Here is a 9,437-nt window from a genome sequence, read left to right on the forward strand (position 1 = left end):
AATAATTAACCGATGAATTAAACACTTTTTTAATTAAATCTTATAAAAAAATATCACACATTAAAACATTATAGTAACATTTAAAAAATTGATCATTCATATTTTTGATACTAACTATGGATTTTATCATTGCTTTGCAAACTACAAAACTAATCATGATCGATCAAAATTGACCCACGTAGCGTTAATGATACTCTTTAATTAAGATCTGGTAGCATTTAAAACTAGCGTGGAACTGTAATAAATACAGTTTTTTTTGTTAACTATTATTTTTGCTCATGAAATCGCATGCACTGGGATGTAGTGGGTTGTTGGCTAAAATTTTACAGTTTTGATAATACGCTATCATTCTCATGATGTTTCTTACGCTCAGTCATAAATCTAACATTCTCACGCTCAATGGTGAGGTCATTATAAAGCTAATAAAGCGTGTTTCTGATGAAAAAGGAGCAGAAATAACAATGCGAAATGTTCATGCTAAAAATTATTAAATACATATTATGACTCAACCAATTACGAGTAACACAATTCGTCATCATTGATAAGCACACTTCGTTGAAGGAGGGAATTTTTCTTTGCTGATCAAGTCGTAATATTCGGCAAAAGCGGTGAACATGCTTTAAAAATCTGTTACAATGAATTAAGCTGATATTAAAACTTTTACACCCCGTTTTTCTACAATTCAGCAAAAGAATTAAACAGATCTCTTTCAAATCTACTGCGACACTGCTGTACTCGGTCTGCACTGCTAAACCTATCAACCCCTGGCGCAATTGCGGAAAATAATGCGGAATCAAACCGGTGGACCGGTGGGTGGAACGCACGAGTGGCAAGGAACCGATACCGGAAGTGTTTTCCCTTCAAAAAAAGGACGGATAAATGGGAAAATTATGCGAAACGTAATTCGATTCACAAAAGGGAGAAACAAACCGGCCTAGAATACAAAGAAGGCAAAAAAAAGGAACACACACTATTCTTGCATATTTTTCTGTGGCAGGAAGAACACAAAACGGCCAGCGAGCTTAGTATTGAAGTAGAAAGTCCTTCTGCCTGTCTACTAGGGGAGGAGGCCACCGCGGTCGCTATTGCAAACCGACGTTAGTGGGTCAATTGAATGCGAGCAAAAGTGCCCAAGTATAAAGAATATGGGGATTCCGGGGCCGTGAATGGGCTTTTATGCGTTGATCGTTGGTGTGTTTGTTTTGTTTGGATATTTTGCTAAGAAGCTACCCATTTTGCTTACCGAAGGTCATAATCGTTTGCTTCTGCCCATCCTATCGCTGTCAACAGCACGAATCAAACGCGTTCGAATGACAACTGGATTAAGCGATTGCGAGGATTTCATCGAGAATGAAAATGTAGGCCCCCCCCCTACCCCCGACTCTTGTTGTTTACCGTGTGTAGCATTATGTTTGTAGCTTACGCGTTGATTTGCTTACGCTGTTTTACCACTACATTTGTTTTGGGGTAGGTGGAAATACAGAGAGCCGGCTCATACTTGGTGCATTTTGCGGATTGGCCGCGTCAGGCCCTTGAAGTAGAAAACAATGCGTGCCAGCCAACAATTGAGCTGCGCGGTGGAACGCTTAGAGAGGCAATAAAAATGAGACAAAAATGTTTCACCACCCAACCGAATCCCTCCTCCCCCACGGTACTCGCCGAGAACGCTACCCACAAACTATAAGCTTCTTCTCGCCATGATACATTCCCTGTCCTCTCCAACGCTTCCGAACTCGACACGGTTGACCGAGAGTATTGACCTACATATACACACCTTGTGGACCCCATGGACCCCGTGGACGGAGACCCCAAAAAATGTAACGTATCGCGTTGTCTCCCTCTCGGGCGAACACTTTCCGAAAAAAAAATAAAATCCACGCGCGTAAAGCTCGTTTCTCGCTCGCTTCTGGCCATTCGCTGCTGCTGCTGCTGTTCCACCAACACCAACCATACCGTTGAATCCAGTTTGCAACCATTTCGAGGCCGTTAGGTAGCCACCACCATTCAGTCGTCGCTACCATGGTCTTTCCCCGGGCGCTTTGCAGAGCTCGGTAAATCGTTTTCCGCGTTCGGCCTTGCCGTCCAAGAAATGGCAAACGAACCGGGAACGATATGGCGTACGTTCATAGAAATGTATTTTGAAGATTGCTTACATATTTATCAGAGTACTTTACTCGACTTGAGCTGGATAACTCCGGGTTGGGTTATTATTGGTCCATTCATGTGAAGGAATGGTGTCGGTACGGCTACTCCAGCGGGATGTCCCAGATTTAGCTGACACCAGGTAAATATGTAGATAGTAAAACATCGACTGAATAATCGCGATACAGACAGTAAAACGTTTATAAACGTAAGTTTTCCTTTTTTTGAGAAGGAGTTTTGCGTCCATTTTTATAAAAATCTCATTGTTTCCTCACAAGATCCCTTGTTTCTCAGCCATATCTTCAAAATGATTGCTCGTTTTGTAGCAAAGACCTATTCGCAATCAATTAGCATGCAGCCCGCCGAACGCAACACGGCTTTGACGTCAACGAATGTTGACGTTGCTTGAAACCACCCCACCACACCCCAGCAGGGAAGCGGCATGTGCTGGAAATGGACAAACAAATATTATGCTGTGTTACCTTACTATCGTCACAACTAAAATCTCGTCCAACACAGGGGTAGTACGAGTCGGAAAGCTCTACATCATCACCATCAAGCACAACGATCGTTATCTGCTCGCAGGCGAAGATGTTCCTTCGGAACCAGGGGATCAGGCAACGCACACACATATATACGTATGACGATTGCGGACGGCTTCCCAAGGGATGATCGTTTGGGACCGTTTCACCAAGTGCACGAAGCATTGCTGAAACCTGTTGCTACAGGAGCGAAGGCATTTGAAAGCAATGCGCATACCTGAAACCTAGACCGTCCCCTATGCTAATCCATAATTACGTCATGGCCGTTGTTCGGTGTGCGCCTACATGGGACTGCAGCTCAGCGCTACCTGCCTGCCTAATAGGTAAATTCCATCATCTCTGGAAGCGAGTATGGTCGATACTCTACTGGATAGCGTTATGAGCGTTAATTGAAGCAAGCATCAGGGCAGTATGAGCAAGAGAGAGAGAGAGAGAGAAAGAGAGAAAGAAAATAGAAAAACAGGAAGAAAAAGAAAGTTAAACAATGTTAGTGGAGTGATAGCCACTGTGATGGAAAAAGTGAAACGATCTAGTGATCCGTGCGTTGACATTCCACGTGACAGGTGAGATGTAATCAATGAGACGTCACAGTCAAGTTCATCACACACGCACACACACATATATATATAAACCCACGGGCAAGGTAAGGATCCTGCAAAAGAAACCACACGCCATAACTTACTAATCGTTTGTTGCAATGCGGAGAAGAGTGTGTCCCTCTTATCACCACAATTAAATTCGTACTGCTTGATTGTGATGTGACTGACCGTTTGGAAGCAAACATGCGATAGAACGGGAGGCAAAACGATGGAACAGGCTGTACTTTCAAAAAAGCACGCATGAGAAGATGAGAACGGCGTTGGATGGTGGCATTTTTCTGAAAGCAGAAAAATTGCAACCAGCATCGACGACCGCTACGTCTCTACGACTCATCATCAACGCGAGCAATAGACTGGCCGATTTTTGTTGTGGTGGCCGTTGCTTGTTTTCACTTTCTCGTTGTGATTGGCGTCGTTATGAAGGTTGCATCTGAACGGACACCATCACGAACCGAGACGAGTCGGCATTGGGTGAAGGCATATATCTTGCGCATACCTTCTAGACGGCCTTAAAGAGCCTACGGCGCGACAACCGTCGGGAATAGGAGAAACACACTTTAAATGACATTCACCGCTGGTGGACGAAAGGGCATCGACGAATATGTGGTTTGTTTCGTGTGTATGTAGGCTCATGTATGCACATTCGTCGAACGCATTAACGAGCCACCGTAATGTTACGTGTCGGGCAGCTATTCCTCTTTCGACATAGTTGACGCTCCAAATCCCCAAAAGTTGTCCACGGTGACCGTACTGTGTACCGCCACCATACCGTCCATTGCAGGCGACGACCGGGAGGGACTGAAAATTGCCGTTTGATTTGTTTTTTGAAACATCAAACCCTCGTAACTCCCGGATGTTAGCGTTCTGGATGCATTCCCTCCCGGAGCGTACTTTGGATGTTGGGCATCCATACACAAACGGAATGCATAAAAAGCAAGCCATGACATACTGGTCGATTTCTCTCGCCCTTTTTCACATCTCCATCTCAGATAGAACTGTTTAGTAGGCGCTTTTGGAAATTTTATCTCACCTTCTCTTTCCACTTTGACGTTTTGGGGCAAGGTTAACGAAAAGAAAACGGAACACAGCAGAACAAGAATGGTGCTAGCTACGGTGTGACGGATGTGCAAAATCGTAATGCGTCATCGTAATCGGGGCAACGATGACGACGTTATTATTCACAACGAAGCCAGTTTTGCGCCGTACCGGAGCGTCCAATCGAACGAACAAACATGGTGTGGCGCTGTAGGAGTTTATCTCCGGGACGCACCGTCCACGTTTTCCTTTCCGCTGTTTCCCAAAACTGGATTAGCTCGTGGCGTGTTTCGCCCTAAGACGAAAGCGCACAGACGAAAAAGTGCGGATTCTCACGGATACACCATTTTCCCTTTTAAGCGGTACGGAAATCTTGGCGCTGCCGTGCGCGTTAAGCGTGTGCAGTGTGCGTTCGTATGGGTGAGTGATTTTTTGTTGTTATTTGTTACCTCCAATAGTTACCCAACAAAACAACGCATCAACCAGGCGCTTTCGAACCGTGTTCGGTTCCAAAATGCTATGCTTTCTGTACCGAAGTCTCCCTTTTTTTTTGTAAGTGGAAGGGCAATTTTTCGGTTCCGTTTCTATTAACCGCGCTCTGGGGGTTCTCTCTCTATCTCTCTCTCTCTTTCTCTCTGTTTATTATTAAGACACCCCAATCAGAATGGATCGCTTATCGTGCAGTGTTGTTTCTCTCATTCGCAAATGCCTCTGTTTCTTACCAAACAATAACAACAACAGCAACAACAATTACCAACCCCAACGCTGCTATTGCGTTTTGCTTCTTGCTCTGGCCCCCCCCCCCCCCACGATCGGCCGGTAAAGCATGTTTACGAGTTGTGATCGAACACTCCGCAACGGTTTTTCGGATGCTGTGTGTGACGGTAGCGGCCTCCTTGCTATTGGGGTGGCTTTAATTTCCACACACATCGACACAATCTCGCTCACACTCACCGTCCGTTTCTATGGCAATCTGCATCTTCCCTTCCACGGCGCACTTGCGCTCTTTCTTACCCTCAACATCGTCCAACTCCCCACCTACTCCACCCCTTATCGCTACTGTTTCGTTCCACACGTTCGTCGTGCTGCTGCTGCTGCTGTGGCAATCTGTTGCCACTTATGAAATCGATTAAATTATTCATCGACTCCAATTGTACAGCTCCGTGCCCCGATTCCTTCCACATGGGCGAACGCACCACGCACTGCCCCGGCAGTCGTTCGACGACGTTCTATCACTCTCCCGTACGCGTCGCTTCTCGCTTCACTTTCACACATCGCGCCAATGTTGACGCGCGCGTTTACTGGAATTGTTCGTACTGCGGCGCGACCTTATCACGGGAATATACCCATCGGGGCAAATCCCGATGCCGTCTGTTATGCGAACGATGGATTTCGAGCAGCAAATTTGCATTGGCGCTTGCTGCCCTTACCGGATCACCCTCCATCGCATGCGGCATTCGAAGAAGACATTAGACACTCCAGAATAGTGACTCCAGAAATGCCTCTGACTGAACGCGGAACAATGAAGCTAAAAATCAGGCGTTCGTTCTTGACTTTTCTCGCTGGAGCACTTCATTACGCCAGTGATTTACTTCCGACCGTTAGCTGCTGCTGTGTTTGTATGGATCGAAGTAATTAAGCCAAAGCGGTAAAGCTGCTGGAACCATTTGAAGCACCATTAGGAAGGTGCTTTTTTTCTACAGCAAAAGGAAATACCTTCATAAATTATCCTTCTGTAGGAAGAAAACAAAAAAGCGTGAGGCGAAATGGTGTTTATTTGCTATTTTCTTGCTGGGCAAATAGAAAAACAAAAGTTTAGCGACATTTTACTATCAAGACAAATGCTTTTCACTTGCGAGATTTGTACATGATGACATTACGCAAGATGACACTGTTCTACAATGTCATATCATCTTCAATATCAATTTAAACCTATACGTTCTTCTTAAAAATCAATATTAAAACGAACCTAATTTAAATACAAGCATCCCAAGCAACAAATTGCATTGGTAATTTTGTAACTTTTCAGGAAACCTACCGATGGGAAATAACTTAAGTTCTACTCGCATTATCTTTCTACCCTTCGGTTCCGCTTATCGACGAGTCGTTTGATCCTATTCGCAGCAAGCGATTAGTGCTGTCAACGCACCACAGGGGGCCAAGTCATCACTGGTGACTCAAACCAGGCATCAATGAGTTGAATATAGTAGGCGTGTTATCAGTGGTACAGTATGCAAGCCAAGGGAATACGCAAATGATACTGACTTTACATCCCCTGAATGACATCTTTACAAACAACAATTCAAGGGAATTTGCGATATTTTGCTACCAGGATAGCAACTGGTAATTAAAATCGGCCGTTTAAACTATTCATTATCCAACCCGTAACCCGCTGTTAATTGAAAAATGTTGATTGAATAATAAATAAGTAGTTAATTTAACAAGCAGCATGATTTGTTACGATATGCTGTCATTGCTAACACATTGCTGCCGAATGCCGAACGGTTGTTTAATCCACTTACGGCCAGTGTACGGTATCGGGGCTCGCCTATCGCATCCCATCGCACCAAACCACAATCAAATGGTTCTCGATGCCACGGCGGGTAATGCTTATCGCGGTTCAGTTCTTTTTCGGTTTGTGTTTGTCGCTCACCGATAAGGCACACAGTAGTGCAGGGAAGGAAGCAGAGCAAAAACAAGAAAACCAACCCGTGTTGTCTGCCTTGCCAATCGGACACGGTTTGTTTTGCACGGTCAGCAGAAGGTCTGACCTTACTTAGCGCGGGGGAAGGGAAACGGTGTGCCACAAAGAAACCACTCGAGAAGGCAACAAACTTTAGGTTGAATAATACGGACGACGGCGATGAAACAACTTCACCTTTGGGGGTTGTTTCGTCGAGAGCAAGCTTGCACAGGGAAGATTTTTACGCGGAATTATGTCTGGTTCTTTAAATGGCACAAGTTATGTAGAGAAATGCTTTTTAAAAAGTGTATGTGATAAGTCTATTTAATATTACAGCAAGGTAACTTTATTTATCCATGAACAAACAACGTTTTATCTCGATGAACACGATGAATTTAAACCCCCCATTTCTAAATCGACCCATTTTGCAATGGAAAATTAGGGTTAAATCTTAACTCCTCATTCGCTCATTAATTGTTTTTCAGATCGTTTAGCTCATTACTTACGGCCCTTTACATAGGACACATTTATTACCTACTATTCGGTTGCCATTCCACCCGTTCGAAAGCACTGAACCATTGAAAAAAAATCGCAATTTAATATGCTTGTAAAATGAGCAGGCATGAGAGTGTGCGTGAAATCGCGTATTTCCACCGGCCGGCATTTTGGTCGGAAGCTGCTCCTGATAGCACACGGTTATCATAACGGCGCGAATGAAAGAGAAACCGCTTGCCCAGAACGAGTTTGACAGGTGTGTTGCGCTGTCAGGATTGTCGCGCGTGGCTGACGCGAGAGGGGTTTGAGTTTGTTTTGCCATTCTCTTTGGTCATTGCCTATCAATCGGTTCTTGGTCGTGGTTTGTTAAACATTTTTCCTTTCTGCTGCTGCTGCTGCTGGTATGTTTTTTTTCGAATCCAATATCCACTAGGTGATGTTTGGATAGGAAATAGGATAGGTCTTCACTCTTTTAGTCTTTTTAATAACTCACCATGTTGTATAGAATGAAACAATGTTAATATTATTGTATCGAATCGTAAGATAAAGGAAAGTTAAACTGCTGCTTAACATTATTTATAAAGAGAAGTTCCATTAACTACTAAACTCAACGCCCAATCGATTATGACGACGCACCAGAAGGAGAGTGCAAAAAGTTTAACATTAAATATAGAATTGTTACTGATCGATGTAAATCACAATTCCCGGTAGAAGCAAACGGAATGCTGCTTATAACACGAAGGCCCAGCATGAGGAAGTTGCCGTGCATGCGTTTGTTTTATATTTTACTTTCAAATTACGTCACTGTCAACGGAGCACAGCTCAACATTTCGATGGAACAAGAATGGGTCGCGGTGTGAAAACGACAGCACTTGAGTGCCTTGAAATTTCTCCTGTTAGAAGCACACCGATATTGAGGCGACGACGGATTTAAGACGAATTGTCATACATCCTTACGGAAGTATTGCACTGTGGGTTGTTATTAAACCTTGGCCAAACAGAAGTTTAAAAGTACTAACAATCTGTTAATTGTTCGCCTAGTCGATGATACTATTTTAAAATGACCTTTTTCCCAGATAAAGTTGAGCCATTTCGTAGCAAGTTGCTTCGATCGAAAAAAGGCGTAAAAACGGAACCGTGTTATACCGTACACCGGAAGCTAGCTTAAATTCTGTACAATCTGTGATCTGTGCGCCTTATAGTACACCTTCATTCGAGTTGATTGACCGGAGCAAAACGAGTGTAAACCTTTCCCAAAACTAAACTCACCACGGGTGGATTGTCCGCCGTTGAAAGGAGGAAGTTTATGCTGAAGGTGAGTTGGTTACCGCTTTGGACTTTGCAAAATATACTCTACAACCTTCCCACGAACGGTAGGTCATTTAACGCATTTCCGCAAAAAAAAGTTATGACCAAGCTCGTTGAAATATCGTTCAGTTGCAAGGGAGGGATATTGACTTCATTTGAGGAAGTGTCATTTACGCGAATTTTGCCATGACTCGTGAGATTCCAAAAAATCTAGCATCTGTGAATTCTAATTTGCTAGTCGCATTCTGAGGCATGTGTATGCGTAGTGTATAAAAAAGAATTACTTCCTCCCCGACGGGGAATCGAACCCCGGTCTCCCGCGTGACAGGCGGGGATACTTACCACTATACTATCGAGGACTTGCGTGTGAAGTGTCTCGGTCAAAGATTAAATCACGAGTCGCGTATTGGCTCTCGCTGTGGCTGTGAGTCGTAATTTGATGCACCTTCTTCCTTTGGTCTATTTTTCCCACCATGCACCGCTCCGTCCCATGGGGAATTCACCCGCGGTACAACCGATTTCTACTCTACCCATTTAGCATCGCACACTGTGCCCCCAGAGCGCGCACGAACTCGCGAGATTGTTTGCTTGGCGCAAACATAAACACGAGATGTCGGGTGCCGGACATTGCGA

General features: G+C 44.3%; 1 non-coding gene across 1 annotated transcript; it reads right to left on the minus strand.

Annotated features, from left to right (window-relative positions):
- Positions 1-9,091: 9,091 nt before the first annotated feature.
- On the minus strand, positions 9,092-9,163 carry Trnad-guc (transfer RNA aspartic acid (anticodon GUC)). The gene has a single exon. It is a non-coding gene; the product is annotated as a tRNA-Asp (tRNA).
- Positions 9,164-9,437: the final 274 nt, after the last annotated feature.

Source organism: Anopheles marshallii, chromosome 2 (assembly GCF_943734725.1).
Source record: "Anopheles marshallii chromosome 2, idAnoMarsDA_429_01, whole genome shotgun sequence".
Lineage (NCBI taxonomy): Eukaryota > Metazoa > Arthropoda > Insecta > Diptera > Culicidae > Anopheles > Anopheles marshallii.